The sequence below is a fragment of the Oryctolagus cuniculus genome, chromosome 16 (genome assembly GCF_964237555.1).
Source record: "Oryctolagus cuniculus chromosome 16, mOryCun1.1, whole genome shotgun sequence".
Taxonomy (NCBI): domain Eukaryota; kingdom Metazoa; phylum Chordata; class Mammalia; order Lagomorpha; family Leporidae; genus Oryctolagus; species Oryctolagus cuniculus.
In genome coordinates, this window is record NC_091447.1 from 56382326 (window position 1) to 56400085 (window position 17760).

A 17760-nucleotide genomic window follows, 5' to 3' on the forward strand; every position below is an offset into this window, starting at 1 on the left:
TAGGAAGCCCGCCTCCCGTCCTGGAGTGCTCGGGTTCGAGAGCCAGCCCGTCCTCTAGTGCACGCCTGAGACGCACACCCCGGGAAGCAGCAGCTGACGGCGCCAGTGGCTGGGTCCCGGCACCCGAGCGAGCTGGCAGACTGAGTGCCCAGCTTCTATCTTCAGCCTGGCCGGACCACAGCCATCGCAGGCTTTGGGAGCAATGAGCTGAGAATGAGAGCTCGCTCGCTCCCTCTCCCCCTCTGAATTTTAAAATGGAAAACAAACAAACAGAAGAAGCTCCTGGATGATGATGAAGACGCACATTTCACTTTTATTCTTCAAAAATGATCGTTTACTCACCGAGTGTTGACTTTGGGAAACTTCACCTGTGCCGTTTCGTCTGATGACACCTAGTCCGAGACCTCAACCACAGAATGGACTTGGCCATCACTGTTAGTGTAAGAAGCCCTGCTAGTCACCTCTCAGCATTTGCTCTTTGATCCACATAATTGAGGATATCATTCTCTTTGCCATTTTGATGGAATTCTCTTCAAAAGCCCAATTTTTCAAGTGTGCTTAACATATTCCATTTTAAGGAATGCTATAAGATTATGGTTCCAGATTTATTTTATAACTTCTTGAAAGATGATGAAATATTTTGAACAACCCAATTAAAAAACTGAAGGATGATGTAATATTGATGATTTGTCTTAGCATTGCATCATTCCAGATGATTCAATTTCAATTTTATTATATTCTTCCTTTAGCATAGTTGGGGATAATTTATGAGTACTGATAAAATAACTTAATTCCTAGGTTATAAAAGCAAAATATGCCAAGATACAGATGAAATAGGCTCGCCAAGATACTGCAATGGCCATTAAATTTTAAAATTAGTCAACTGGCTCACATTATGAACAATATCTTTTGTTTAAAGTCATAAAATTACAGTTGTCAATTACATCTACAAAATAACCTCATGGCCTTGTTTTGAAACATGGAATGTTATATTTTACATTACATGCAGAGTGATTTGGTTTCCCTTTTATCTTTGGAAATAAAAATTATGAAATAGTGTATTTTACAAAACACATACTCAGGGATATCCTCACTCTAGACAGGGTCAGATCAAAGTCTATCTGGGTTAATCTATGAAAAATAATATCAATGGGATATCCTCACTCTAGACAGGGTCAGATCAAAGTCTACCTAGGTTAATCTATGAAAAATAATATCAATGGGTGTAATAGTCGTGTTTCGACTTGACCTTGAGAGGAAGCTTAGGCTTTGTTTCAAACCTTCTTAGTAAGCTATGCAAACAGCAAGGTGCAGGAATCTGACTGTGCAGTTGGACTACTGCACTGTGGGTGTTCTGCCTCTCAGCACTCGCTCAGGACCCTGCGAGTCCCTCCCTACACTCCCAGTCCCCGCCCCTTCCCAGGTGACAGTTCTCTTGAGTGCTGTCGGCACAGGTGCGTCCTCCCTGCTTGGAAGATGGTGAACATGAGGGACACAGTGCCCTACTTTCTGTCTGCCTCCTGTCACCATCATCCTTGTCATCACTCGCGGTCTGGGGTTTGCTCACTCTGCCCTCTGTAGCTCTTCCCCACGACTGTGGTGCAACCCATTTATCCTGCCTAGTGTGATATGGATACTGGTCCACTTTTACTGTTGTCAGAATATTGATAGACATAATCTTTGCATTTCTTTTCATAAATATGTTCAACTATTTTTTGGCTTTATAACTGTGATTCAGTTTTTAGCACTGCCAGTTTCCAAAGGTAGTTGTGTCAAATTTCATTGCCATTAGCTACATATGAGATTTCTTCTCAACACAAATCTTTTCCAACACTTGGCACTGAAAATGTTTTTTTTTAGTCTTTCTGGCAAATATATTGTCTTATCTTGTGCATGTGCTACGTTTTTAGAATGAATACCAAACAATGAAACTCAGTGTCTTTTCTTAGGTTCATTAGTTCTTTGGTTCAGGAACAAGGACAGGCATGTATACTCAAACTTTTGCTCGATTTTGATGGCATTTTCTTTCATTTTATTGATTTATTGATTTGTTTTTATGTATTCTGTATATGAATCCCTTGTCAGGTATGTATATTGAAGATATCTTCTATCACACTAAAGTTTACTTTTAGCTTTCATAATTTTTCATTCTTTTTCAAAAAGTTTTTAAATTAATATTTTTTATTTTTGAAACAATACATATTTACATATACAATTGTAGGAAAAATAAAAAAATCACCCCTGTACCCTTTAACCAAGTGGCCCCAGTGGCAACATTTTGTAGGCTACAGAACGATACCATGGTCAGGGTATTCATGGTGAAGCCATGGAATGGATCCGGCATGTGGCTGTGTCACTCGGCCCCTGTTGCACCCTCCCCACCCAGGCTCCTGCTGCAGGAGCCGTCCTGACTCCCTGCCCACCTGGAGTCCTGTGACGCAGCTGCTTCCCTGCACCTGTGAGCTCTGCCTTGCCCAGGGGCCAGTGAAATCCTGGTGGGCACCCTGAGCAGCCCAAGCTGTGGAAGCCCCAGAAGACATCTGGGTGACTGCTCACTCTCCTGCCAGGAATGGCCCATCCACCGACCCTCAGTGGGAGAAGCTACTGGACAACCAGCCTTGAGTGGCTGATGCCACAGAGGCACAGGGAAGCAAACATGTCACACCCTCGAAACCCACAGAAATGACTGCCTTAGCCAGGACCCCGTCCCTGGGCAGGGTGTGCTGCACCCACTGAGCCCATGTGGGCAGCTCCTTATCACCTAACTTACAGGCCTGCAGCACCCACAGCTGACACCACAGGCACAGCTGCCAGTGGATCCTCCTTGCCTGGGGGCTGCATCCCAGGCAGTGTTGCAGTCTTCCCACCCCAGCAGCCCAGGACACGGCAACACCGGAGACAGCAGCGTTGGCTGCAGCTGAGGCAGCTTTACAGACCTTCACCAAAGCACCCACCTGGACCCAAATCCAGCACAGCACGTCCAACCTCCATTCAAGGACACACGTCCAGGAGCAGTCTTCTAGGGAAGCCGTCCCACAAAACTGGAAGGAGCAACTGCTTCACCAGATGCACAGAAACCAACAGAACAGCACAACAATCATGAGGAAAGGGAGTTGGCATGACGCCTCCAGAAGCACATGGAAGTCAATGGCACGATGCTGATAAAGAATTCAAAAGACTAATTTTAAGAAAACTTAACGAGATGTAAAAGAATACGGGCAATTCAATGACATAAGGAAGACGATTAGTGATATGAATGTGAAATTCAGCAGAGATTAAGATAATAAAGAGAGTCAACCAGAGATCATGGAATTAGAGAACTCAATGATCATAACTGAAAATACAATGGAAAGCTCCAAGAGCAGATCTGAACAGGCAGAAGAACGAATCTCTAATGAAGACAGTTCCTTTGAAAAACCCTTTTAGACAAAAAAGGACAGATTTTGTCGTCTTTATATCCAAAGTTTTCAACAGAGATGTAACTCAACTTTTAATTTACGGTGACCCCTTTCTGTATCTTATTAAAGAAAACGTGGCCTTCTCTGGCACCGTGAAGTCTTCCCGGTGCCTTTAGCTGAGGTGTTGGTTAAATACCACCTAGTTTCGCGTTGCACTAATTAAATGTCTAACACTCTTAGAACTTTCCTATCAGATGTTGTACACACTTCACATTATTGCAGCTAACAAATTTTCCAAAAGCACGGGTTACCGTATTTCAGATCTAATGGTGATAGGTTCAGTGTCTTTTCCAGGATCCCAGGCCATCGCCGTGAATCTCAATGTCTGCGTCTTGTTTTGCTTTTGTGTCTTTGTTGTTGCTGCTGTATCAGCCATTCATGTCCTTCCGCCATTCCCAGGAGAGTCCAGGGTGACTTGGCAACGCTATGGCAACACCAAAGACAAAATCAGAAGTCCTGGTGATCCTTACAGAGGGGCCGGGCCTCGTGCTCACGGCCTCTGTTGGCAGCAGGGCTCTGGGCACACTTCCTCTGGAAGCCAGCACGTAACCGTGGCCAGCGTGTGGCAAGCTGCTGACTCGCAAGGCAGAGAGGCAGAGCGAAGGCTCCGAGCTGGAATGGACACGTGTGCTCTGTTCACATTTCCCTGGCTGGAGTTTGTCACATTTCCAGTCAAACTTGAGAGGGCCATGGATGTTAAGATGCTAACAGCTCACGGGCATCATTCCCAACCAGCGGACAAAGCCAGTGTGTCGTGGATCACAAGTAAGGGGAACGTGACACTAAAGAAAAAGAACTGAAGAGCGAAGAGGAGCTCCACGACACGGCCAGGCCACTGTTACTCCCCTGGGCCCCCTTGAGTCATCATCAGCGTCCCCCCACCAGATAAACAGTAGAACCCTTCACGTGACACACAGCAAGGTGTCACCAAAGGTCAGAAGTGCTGCTACCCCTCTGTAAGCACCAGAGCATGGTTAATAGAGGAGTTTGTCATCATTTTCTGAGTATGTCTGAGGCACCACTGAAACAAAGAATTCTCAGAAATGCAGGGAGAGTGATTTTCTAGCCCTTTTTTGAGCATAAATGTAAGACATTCATATAACTGACAATCCTTGTCTAAAACTTTGAAAGGAAAAATACAGTCTTATTTTGAAATTTTAAACATAATCTTACTCAAAAATTCCTTTCATTTTCTATTAAATCTTTTTGGAGATAGCTGGTGTGATGGAGGAAATTATTAACATTCATACATACGTACATGACACTTTGAAGTTTATCTGCATTTAATCCATACGACTGTTAGTAAGGAAGACATTCTGCCTAAAGAGATATGATCAATTGTGCCCAAAGTCACAGGGACATTAATGCATATTCCTCCTGGCCTTTTTATATCATAATTGCAAATCCCAGAGAAACCTCAAATTCAACATCCACAAGGGAAAACTGGTATTCATCTCTCTCGGCCCACTGCATCAGCCTGGAGCTCACAGATCCCGGCATGGAAGCTTTGACTGGCAAGGGGTTTATAGAGAGAAATGCCCATGAAGGGAGAGAAGACAAGGGGGGACCTCAGATCCTGCACTGGCCCCACTTCTTTGAAAGGATGGGAAGGGATGGGGATGAAAAAGGATGATCTCCAGGCTGCAGCCCAGTTCTAAGGATGGTTCTGACCAGTGTCGGGTGCCTCTGCTGTGGCTGAGTGTCCTCCAGGACCCCTGCCCAGTTGCATCCCCAAGGTTAAAGCACACCATGAAAGCGAGGTCCTAATGCGATGGGCAGTGGCTTTAGGAGACCAGCAGAAGCTGGAGCCCGTCCTGTCACGTGAGGCCCTGGGTGACCCAGGACTCCACAGAGCGTGCACACCAGCAGGAAGACCTCCGCAGATGAGGCTGCGGTCAAGCTGCCCCATTCAACTGTGTTCACATCCTTGAGGGACCACGGCCTGAGCTGGAACCTCCCCTTTGCACTGTAAAGCAGCCGTCCAGCAATTTGGAGGAACAAGGGCAGGGCGTGAAGGTACGGGCGGCTATGCTGCTATGGTCGCATGTCTGTCCCCACACGTGGTTCAGCAGGCCAGACTCCCCAGGGTTCAGCCACCACATGCACTCCACAAGGGGTCTGATGACAGTCTCTCAGCACAGCACTGGGGAAGCCAGAGCGAGTGTGCCTGGATTCTCCCCTCGCAATCCCACAGCTCTGTGCCCAGCAGCCCTTCCTCTAGCAGCCCCGTGCCCGGACCAAAGCAGCCTTTCCCTCCCAGGTCTCAGCCTCACCACTTCACAGGGCTCGCGCTGTCTGATTGCTCCACTGCTGCTTCTGGGGCCCCTTCCAGGGCATCACCTCTGCAGGAACCCACATGCTGGGTGTGTCTGACTCCCAGCTGGGCTCATTTTTACATAATGGAGTTTTAAAACTTGAACTTTATTCCTCTAAGCAGAGAGACACTTTGGATTTTTAAAATTTTTTTAAAGGTTTATTTATTCACTTTGAAAGAGTTACAGAGAGAGAAGGACATACACACACACACACACACAGAGAGAGAGAGAGAGAGAGAGAGAGAGAGAGATTCCATCTGCTGGTTCACTACCCAAATGGCCGCAGCACAGCTGGCATGGGGCCAGGCTGAAGTCAGGAACCAGGAGCTCCATCTGGGTCTCCCATGTGGGCACAGGGGCTCAAGTATTTGGGCCATCTTCCACTGCTTTCCCAGGCACATTAGCAGGGAGCTGGATCAAAGGTAGAGAAGCCAGGACTTGAACCAGTGCCCATATATGATGCCAGCTCTGAAGGTGGTGGCTTTACCACCTACACCATAAGCTTCCTACACACTTTGCATACAGCCACTCCCTCTTGTATGTTCACTCAGCCATGGAGCGTCTTGTCTGCAAAGCAATGGGAGTCGGATGCTAGGCTAGAAGGTAGGGTCTGTAGATCTGGGGAATACTAAGATGAGACTGCAGGAAGTAGCACCAATAAAACTGTGAAGGAAAATGAATGGTGGACTAAGGGGCACATTTGTCCTCCGGCTGCAAGGGGATGCACTGAGCTGGGGCACTGGGGTCAGTGTCAGGGACCGGTTGGCCAGAGGAACCTGGAATTACTGAGGGCAGAGAGGATGCTGGTGCTGCATTCCAAAGGACAGCTTTTGTGTAAACTGGGCTGTGTTTAACACAAAGGCAGTGGAGGGCTGGGCGAGAAGACCAGCCTCAACCCCATGGGAAGGAGCAGTGTTGCTATAGACATCAAAATCAGCACAAAGATGCTTACCAAGTATGTGGGATATGTGTGCATAAGACAGAGAATTCTTTTCTTTTTTTTTTTAAAGTGAAACGTGTGTAAAAGACTTCAGTGAACAAAGAACTTAAATAAAATCTTTGATTAAAAAAAAAAAACCAATGACTTGCTCCAAGTCCTTAGCAATAATTTTCTGAAACAGTGAGAGTGACAAATTCCATGATTGAAACAGCATGGCACTGGTATGACAGCTGGCACATAGGCCAATGACATGGAAATAAAGCTACACACTTCACATCAGCTGATTTTCAAAGACAATGCCAAGAACATACAATGAGGAAAGAATGGTCTCCAATAACTTATATTGAATAGATGGGATTTCTGCAAGCAGGAGTCAAAATAGATCCTCATTTCACATTCACATAAAAATCAACTCAAAATGGATTAAAAACTTCAACGTGAAACTTGGAATTCAAAAATTACTCAAAGAAAATAGAAGAAAAGCTCATGAAATTGATCTGGACAAGGTCTTCCTTGTATATGATCCCAAAAGCAAAAGCATAAAAACAAAACTAAAAAAATAGACTACATCAAACTGAAAAGATTATGAACATTTAAGAAAACAATCACCATAATGAAGAGGCGGAATTATGGAATTGGAGGAAATATTTGCAAACTATTCATCTCATCAAGGATTAATATCCTAAATATTCAGGGAAATCAAACAACTTAACAGTAAGAAAATAAATAGCTTCATTAAAAAAAGACAAAGATCCCATTAACAATAGCTACAAAAAATCAAATGCATTGGAATAAATTTAACGAAGGATGTCAAAGATCTCTACAATGAGAATTACAAAGCATTGAAAAAAGAAATAGAAGAAGGTATGAAAAATGAAAAAATCTTCCATGTTCAAGGATTGGAAGAAGCAATATCATCAGAATGTCCATATTACCAAAATTAATTTACAGATTCAATGCAATACCAATCAAAATACCAAGGACATACTTCTCATATACAGAAATAATGTAGAAATTCATATTTAAACATAGGAGACCCCAAACAGCTAAAGCAATCTTATGCTACAAAAACAAAGCTGGAGCCATCATAATACCAGATTTGAAGATATACTACAGGGAAGTTATAAACAAAACAGCCTGGTACTGGTACAAAAAGATGAGTAGACAAATGAAACAGAATAGAAATGCCAGATATTAATCCAAGCGTCTACAACCAACTTATATTTGACCAAGGATTTAAAATCAGTCCCTGGAGAAAGAAATCTCTTCAACAAATGGTGCTGGGAAAACTGAATTTTCACATGCAGAAGTATGAAGCAAGACTTCTACCTTGCACCTTATACAAAAATCCACTTAAAACGGATTAAAGAACTAAACCTATGACAAAACACCATCAGATTATTAGAGAACATTGGGGAAACCCAGCAAGACATTGTCATAGGAAAAGGTTTCTTGGAAAAGACCCCAGAGGCACAAGCAACCAAAGCCAAAATTCAGAAATGGAATTACATCAAATTGAGAAGCTTCTGCACTGCTAAAGAAACACTCAAGAAAGTGAAGAGGCAACTGATAATGGAAGAAATTATTTGCAAACTATTTAACTGATAAAGGATTAAAAACAGAATATATAAAGAGAACAAGAAACTCAACAAAAACAAAACAAACAACCCAGTTAAGAAATGGGCAAAGGACTTAAACAGATATTTTTCAAAAGAGGAAATCCAATGGCCAACAGACACATGAAAAAATGCTCAGGATCACTAGCCATCAAGGAAATGCAAATCAAAACCACAATGAGGTTTCACCTCACCCTGGTTAGAATGGCTGACATACAGAAATCAACTAACAGCAGATGCTGGCAAGGATGTGGGGAAAACGGTACCCTAATCCACTTTTGTTGGGAATGTAAACTTGTAAAGCCACTATGGAAGACAGTATGGAGATACCTCAGAAATCTGAATATGGACTTACCATATGACCCAGCCATCCCACTCCTGAAAATTTACCCAAGGGAAATGAAATCAACATTTGAAAGAGTTATATTCATTTCCATGTTTGCTGCAGCTCAATTCACAATAACAAAGACATGGAATCAACCCAAATACCCATCAACTGAAGACTGAATTAAGAAATTATGGAGTATGTACACAATGGAATACTACACAGTGCTAAAAAATGAAATCCAGCCATATGCAACAAAATGGCTGAATCTGGAAAACATCATACTTAGTGAAATAACCCAGTCTCAAAGCACAAATACTACATGTTCTTCCTGACCTGTGATAACTAACACAGTGCCTAAAAGGCAATCTGTAGAAGTGAAATTGACACTTTAAGAAGCAGTGACTCAAATAGCCCTTGTCTTGACTGTTGATGAACAATTTTTTTCATCCTATTTGTTGAACTCTTTCCTTAACATAGAATGAATCATATGAGTACAACGTCAATTGAAAATAGATCTCAGTAAAAAATAAGAGTGGGAATAACAGAGAGAAGGAAGTTTGTAACTGCAAAGCTGTATAGTTCTGCATACATTCCTATGGACTTACTTCTAAGGATACAGTTTAAAAACTTGTCATTGGACCCCAAATCCCATTCATCTGGGTGGTGAAAATGTCATCCTAAGTGTTAAAGTGATCATATTAAGTGTTAAAGTGAGCATATAGATAGGATTAAGTGTTAAAGTGATCATAGAAAAAGGATCAAGTGTCTGGTGATAATAATAGACAGAATTAAAAAGGAGAGAATGTTCCAACATGGGAATAGTCCACACAGCAGACTCATAAAATGACAATCACTTTAAGTAACACTCTGACCTCAGAATCAGCCCTTAAGCCTTCCTGGTCTGGCTGAAAAGCCTGTGAGAGCATTTTAGGCATGAAAAGCCAAGACATTGTAACAAAAAATGTCCTACATGAAGGTTCTCTGAGAGAGAGGCCCCAGTGGAAAGAAGTGGCCATCGAAGAAGGATGTACTTTTCCCTGAAGGGAAGAGTGAACTTCTACTTTGCTTATGGCCTTGTCTAAATACTGATGGAGTGTGTGGATTCAAAGGCTTCCATAGCCTCGGCAGCTCATGTCAAGAGCCCCGGGTAGTCACTGATGTCATACATAGTATGTTAATTGTTAACTTAACAAGAGTCACTATGAACTAACTTCCCAGGAAGGAACTCTGTGCTCAGTGAGTTGTATTATAAGAGTTAACTGTAGAACTTGTTCTCAGTTTTTTTAGTGTGTGTGTGTGTGTGTGCATGTGCACAAATCATTGAAATTCCTACTTAGTAAAGAGTTAGTCTTCTGTGTAAAAAGTTAATTGAAAATGAATCTTCATGGAGAATGGGTCTGGGAATGGGAGAGGGAGGAGGAGGAGATGTGGGAGTTTGGGTGGGAGGGCTGGTATGGTGGGAAGAATAACTATATTCCTAAAGTTGTACTTATGAAAATTATATCCTTTAAATAAAAGGTTTCTTTGAGGGAAAAAAGAGAATATGGCTTTGGAAAAGGTCACAGATACCTAAAAACAATAGAGAATTGCATCCAGTAATAGACCAATATAAATATGGCCAAATGATGCTTGACAAAAATACAGAGGCAATTCAGTGGAAGATAAGTTCCTTCAATAAGTGGTATTGCAGCTATTGGATACCATATGAAGAATAATGAATCTCAAATTAATCTTGGTATTTTACACAAAAATTAACTCAAAATGGTATAGATATAAATGTAAAACAAAACTGTAAAACATCCAGAAAACCATTTTTTGAACATTTTCATGACCTGCAGTTAGGAAAATATTTTCCATCTATGAACAGAAGTCCTATTCATGATATTATGTGAAATCATGTTAATAATAAACTTGGTAGTCATAAGAATTAAAACCTTGTCACTGTGTATGACACTGGGAAACATATTGAGAACAAAAAGGCTGAGAAGGGTTTTTCAAACTGCCTGCCTGACAAAGGCCATACACACACAGTGCAGACGCATCTCCTAGTGTGCAATGGTGAAGAGGCAAACAAACCGAAGACGGGGCTCAGTCGCTGGAGCAGATACCTCACTAGACTGTACGTGCAGATGATAGAGTGTGGTGGAATGAGAAGGCCATGCCCAGATGGCCGCTGGCAAGTGAGTGTCAGTTACTCAGGAATGGCTTCGAAATCCACCTGGCAACGGAGCCTGCCTGACAACAGGCTGTGATTGGATGGCTTTGGAAACCGCATAGTAAACGGAGCCTGACTGGGAACAGGCTGTGATTGGTTAGGGCATAGAACACCCCTTGACTGGATTGGCTGCCTTGGCTATATAAGCTGCTGTACCAACTGAAATAAACGAGTCTGCGGGCTGTTCATCTCTGTCTTGCTTTCACCCGACTCCCGGGGTCTGTGTGGTGACTCCGCACCTCTTGCCCCCACCACGCTCCTCCTCCCAGAACAAATCAAGCTCAACAATAGAGCAGGTGAGGGGACATCTTCATTATTCATCAGGGATTCACAAGTTAAAACCATGACAAATCATCTCTGCACACGTGTCAGAACGGGCAGAACTATACAGAAAGCAACTCCAGTCCAGCCAACGTGGATGATAGAGTCCTGGCTGTCTCACAAATTCCTGGTGACTGTGAAGAGGCCACAGTAGTGAGAAAATACTGGCCGTTTCCTGTCGACTAAAGCAATGCAGTATCTGACGCAACAATCCCACTTGTAGCTTTAAAACCTGCACATTAACGTGCACAGACACGTGCACCCCAAGTGTCCTTCAGAGAGTAGGTGCTTCAAGTGTGCTGCACACATGTCCTGGTGCTCCTGGGCGAGGCAGAGAACCGACCATTGATCCACACAGCATGGGTTGGGCTGAGAGTCCCCATGCAGAGAGAAGGCAGCCTGTCTCCAAGGTTACATCCTTCAGACTCCATTCAGTGAGCTTCCCGGGAACATTAAGTTACAGTGCTGCTGGGCAGGGGAGCGGCTGTGGCAGGGCACAACGCAAGGTGGACGTGCAGGGTAAAGGACGGTGCCTGCAATGGATTCCAGGGCCCCACACAACCTTGTTAAACAATAAAGTTAGTTTTTAAAAGCTCTTTTTTAGAATGAGAGAGGAAAATATTTCAATTGGGTTTGTTTAGGCTTCCTAAATTGAAGGTTTAATGGTAGATAATTCTTAGCACAAATCTTTTTGAATGTTACTCTTTGCCATTCTTTCTGTTTTATCTAGAGCTCCCATCACAGACACACTCACACACATTCACACACTCACACACTCTCACACACTCACACACATGTGCACTCACATACACATTCACACACATTTGCACTCTAACACACTCACACACACTTACACACATCCATACACATTCACACACACAGGCTCCCACACTCACACACTTTTGCACTCACACACACTCACACACTCACACACATTTGCACTCACACACATTCACACACACTCACACACACATCCACACATTCACACACTCACACAATTTCCACTCACACTGTTGTGCTCCAGTCCTGAGAGCCCCAGGGCTTGGGGTTCGCTGCCACAGCTCAAGGGGCCCAGCGCCCAGTCATGTGCCCAGCTCCAACTTGTCTCAGCCCAAGGAGAGAGAGCACATCCAGAGAGAGAGGGGGAGGGGGAGGGAGACAGAGAGAGTGAGAGAGAGCCCTGGTGGTGGCCTGGAGGGAGCCAGACAAACCAACAAGGTCCTTGGCTGGGGAATCACAAGAGCTCCCTGGAGACCAGCGCCGGCTTTTCCTGAGAGTTACTCACATTCCGCCCCCACAGTGAACGTGAGCGAAATCCAGACTCCACCTCCCACAGCCCACACTTTACGCAACCAAGTTAGGCAGGTGAGCCACCCCTGCTGGCCCTGGCAGTGGTGCGGACTCTCCTGAAACCCAAGCTCCCAACCGCCGGCCTAAGACCCAACTGGCAGGCAGCAGTGTGCCTTCCCCCTCCCCCTCCTCCCCCCCCTCCTCCCCCTCGACCTCTTCCTCCTCGACCTCTTCCTCCTCCTCTTCCTCCTATAGTGAATGCTCTGAATTTTATGGCACTGTGTGAATATCTACATTTGTAATTGCTCACACAGTGAAAGTAATCTAAATTGTCATGGCTCCAAATGTTCAGCATCACTTATCTCCAGAGCCTGTGAGAATGAAGATAATTCTCTTAGGGGTTACAAGTCTTGGTAGATTACACTCTTTAAATTTTATTATATTTATTTTTAGCTTTTCTCTTAGTTTGCCACAAAAATTGTGTATTAGCTTTGTTTCAAATACAAGCCGCTCAAATACAAGGAGGCTTTTTGGGGGCAGACGGGGGGCTCGGGCGGCACACCTTTCTCCTGAATGAGCTCTTTCACTGGGGTGATCTGCGGGATCCAGGCTGCTTGCTTACAATACAAGCACTCCTGATTTCCACCCATCCCCGTGGGCATTCTCTTTGCTCCTTCTGAGATCCTAAACAGGCGAAACTTGCCATTTTAAAAAATATAAGTCTATAAATAAGCCTGGTAACACGACTCAGCAGCAACTCATCATCCTACACAGAAACATTGCAGATAATGCAGCAGCCAGGCATAGAGAAAAGCTCAGTCAGTACATGTCGATTTAACCTGTTTTGGAAATTTGCCCTATTTGCTTCACATGTCACCGTTACATGTACACACACACGTCACATGTACACACACATCACATGTACACACACATTACATGTATACACACATTACATGCACGCACACACAACGTTACATACACACACAATGTCATGTGCACACACACGTTACATGTACACACACAACGTTACACATACACACACAACGTTACATGTACACACACAACGTTACATGTAAAAACACAATGCTACATGCACACACACACAATGTTACATGTACACACACGTTACATGCACACACATATACATATACATATGTTACATGTACATATACATATGTTACATGTACACACAACATTACACATACACACACAACGTTACATGTACACACATAACGTTACATGTACACACACAATGTTACATGTACACACACAACGTTACATGTACACACACGTTACATGCACACACAACGTCACATGTACACATACAACATTACATGTACATATATGTTACATGTACACACAATGTTACATGTACACAGACACAACGTTACATGTACACAGACACAATGTTACATGTACACATACAACGTTACATGTACACACACAACATTACATGTACACACATACAACGTTACATGTACACACACACAAGCTTTTTTTTTTAAATTCAGGGGTAGATCCATCACATGATGTTGGATTCAGCGCAAAGACCCTGAGACGAGGGTGAGGATGAGGATCCAGGAGCATCCCATCAGGTAAGGGGTGCGAGTCCGTGCAGCCCGCTTAGTCATGTTTATGTTCTTCTCAGTTCTCATCTAGACTGCGTGTGTGGTTGGAGAGGCCGTGCCACTTCCTTGACAATGTGCAGTTCCCGGTCCCCCACATATTACTGAACATTTCTGCTGCTCTAATTCAACACTCAGCATGAGCTACCTGCTGGACTGAAGTACATCAGTCACAGCAAGCATGCAGGACTTGCACGGCACGAGATTATCCTGTGTTACATGCAGAGTGCACGCTGGACATTTTATGCAGGATGTTAACTGGGAAACATCCCCAGACCCCACGAGGGGCAAGGAGAGCAGCTCCAGAGCTGTCCCGGGCTCGGCGAGGACGTGGCCTCCAACCCTCAGCGTCCAGCGCTGGTGAGGCTGCCCGAGAGGGAAGCAGGACCTGGGGGAGGTCACGATTCGGAGCTCAGGGCAAAGTGAAGCGGGGAGGCAGCTCCGAGCTGTCAGCTGCCTGCACCAGCCGGGAGGGCAGGCGCCTCAGTGCAGGGGACGGGGCGAGGATTTGGACAAACACGTCCACTACTGGGCTACAGGGAGCAAGCGTGCTCAAACTCAGGATCTCCCCCTGGAATTGTCCAGTGTGTATTTTTGGCTGATGTTAAATACTGAAGATGTGGATAAATAGGAGAAAGTAATTTTTAATGTTGCTTTCATTGTTATTACGACTAGTCATAGTGTGAGGCATCTTTATCAATGTTGCTTCTCCCTACTTGACAAGCAAATCTTTTTTACTAGAACTTCAGTATTCCCCTGAGTTATTAGTTTGTTTACTTAAAGATTTCAGACAGAAATCACCTATTATCCATTAAATTTTTCAAAATGTTCTCAGTACTGGGAAATGGCTAATCAGAAATTATTGCACCCACGGAACAAAAAGACCGTGAACACCGGCAGGAATGGGGGAAGTCTCTGCCCCTCCTCCCTTTCAGTGTCTGGTTGCAGCAATGACCTCGCTCGGCCTTCGCTGGGTGTAGAAGCCATCACAGTGTTAGGGGAAAGTGGCCGCGCTGGAAATACACGGCACACCTGGCTTTATGATGATCAGCTGACAATCGACATTCGCACAAACACCAGTCATTCCATTTCTGGCTCACTGACACATACAACAAATAAGTGTTGGAAAAGGCAGAGGTGCCTTTCCTACACCTTGCGTGTGTGCCCTGGGCTCAGAGCCCCTGGGGACCTCCAAACACAAGAACTAGCTCCCCGCTGCCTTCATACTCCACCGTCTGGCTCTCAGTCCAGCGAACCCAGCTGAATAAAACTCACGAATAATCCTTGACCGATGCCACTTCATCCTGGCTCAGATTATGCAGGCCTTCATAAATCGCACCAGGAGTGGTAGTTTGAGGATTGGGAGATAAAAGAAAATTCAGAATCATGAAATATCCCACTTCTCCATGCGGCCTGACTGCAGGGCACTGAAGGAGCCACGGGGCAGGGGTCAGCCACAGAGGGTGGAGAGGACGGGGCGCAGGGGTGAGGGAGGCACTGAGGACAATCGTGCCTTCCCCAGTTTCCATGTAGAAATACCCCGGGACAGCAATTTTCAGCCCGAGTCGAGGGATAGACAGTTGGGAGGGGCCGCCTTGTTTCAGTCGTGAGTGAAAATCCCAGCAGGAAAATCCAGGAGGAACTTCCTGTTCCGGGCTGCACTCAGCTCCATTTCTCCAAACGTCAGCTGGGCGTGATGGCAGCAAATGCAGATGCGTCTGATTAGCACACGCCGAGGATGCCGGCTGTATACACCGCTACAGCACCTGCTGAATGCAGCAGCAAGCTGTGCCCCTGTGCAGCGACTCGGGCCTGCACACGGTCACTGCATGCATTTCCCAGGACTTACTCACTTCATTTGAAAGTCTTCAGATTTCTTTGTGTCATGATAACTTCAGCTTAATGTGTGACATGAAAGTGTTTATGAGCTTGTTGTTTAAGTGATTACAGTTGATCACAGTTTTAAGGTTTCTGAGTATTCAATTGAAGTTTAAAGTTTTAATAAGTATAAAAGTCATCGAACTATGTTTGAGAAGCCTGGGAAAATGCAGATGAAGTGTTTGTAAAGCATGAGAGAGCAGGCTGATGCATGAATCTGCAGAAGGGAAGGCCTGAGGTGACAAAGCAGGACAGCGAGCACGGAGACAGAGAGGCGTGGAAGCGGGAAGGACAGCGGCTGCGTGCCGGCTGCAGGACATTGTCCAGCGGCCTGTGGGCCACTTCTCCTTCCTTCCTCACCTGTCGCTCTCAAGGAAGCTAGCGTGTGCTGGGAAAGCAGCGTGCTGGGGTCAGGAGGGCTCTGCTCCTGCCCCACCTAGACCAGGAGGCTCCAGAGCTGCAGCTCTCAGGTTCTGGGAGCATGAACGGGCCGCTTCCTGGGGCCCTCGTGTTGCAGGACAGTAGAGCGGCCCGGGGCTCCAACTGCCCTGAAGACCTTCACCGAGCCCGGAAGGGTCAGCTGCCATGAGTCCTGGGCTCCTGCTGGCCACGCGGCAGCAGCCCCACTTCACACTCTCCTGTGCCACGGGAGCACTCTGTCTCCCTGGACGCATGCCTAAGGTGCCCTCTTCTCTGCTGAGCTGAGCCAGAGCAGGTGAACCTGCTCCACACTGGGCAGTCACCGGCAGGAGCCACCTGGGCACCGCAGTGACCTGGACGTTGCTCACCTCCGCCTGTGCCTCTCCTCTCACTTCCAGATTGCCAAAGCGAATTCCCAGGGAGCTCCTCTTGGCGGTGTACTGAAAACTCGATCGCCAGATGTTATGTTATCAAACACCAATGCAATGGTGTACCGGGGCTTCCTGTTCCTACAGTGAGATAGCACGCAGCTGACACCGTAAGGGGAGTAGTTTATTTTGACGCACAGTTCTGGAGGTTCACAGTCCACGATCAAGAAACCCACTGTTCTGGGCTTTGGTGAGGGCGTTCGTGCTCACGGAGTTCTGAGGTGGCAAAGGCTTCCCGTGGCAAGAGCCAGCACGTGTCTCTGTGTGGTCTCGTTCTTTCCAGGTAAAAGGCACTCCGACTCAATCACGGCAGCTCCACACCAGTGGCCTGATCGGCTCTAATCACTTTCCAAAGGTGTCCCTGTGACCCTCGTCAGATTAGATCCCCACGGTAGCATACGACTTTCAGATTTAATCTCACATCAGCTCAGGGCCAAACCACACTCAGACCGCAGGAACTGCGGCTTCACCTGTCAAGTCTGCTACTAATTTAGCAAAAGGCATTACTGTCTCCTCCGCTGTAACCATTAGCATGCTTTGTCAAGGCCAATTTGTGCTGGAACCAGATATGTATGGAGAGGGCTAAAGCTCAAAGTACGCCTGAATAAAACAGTAATAGTAATTCATATTTGAACAGTGACTTTACCTACTATTCAAGGGTTTTTTTGTTATTAAATCATCACTATAATCCTGTGAGCTAGGCAAGGTATTTCAGGTTCTTCAGAATCATAAATCAAATACTTTCACATAATTATAATACAAGAGAACAGACAAGGATTCCAGCCAAGATCTGCTTAAATTCCAACATATTGAAATTTTTTAAAGACCTTCTTATATGTTTAAAAGGGAGAGCAACAGAGTGAGAGGGAGCGTTTTTTCCTAACTCCTCACTCCCATGGCTGCAACCTCTAGACCCAGAAGCCAGG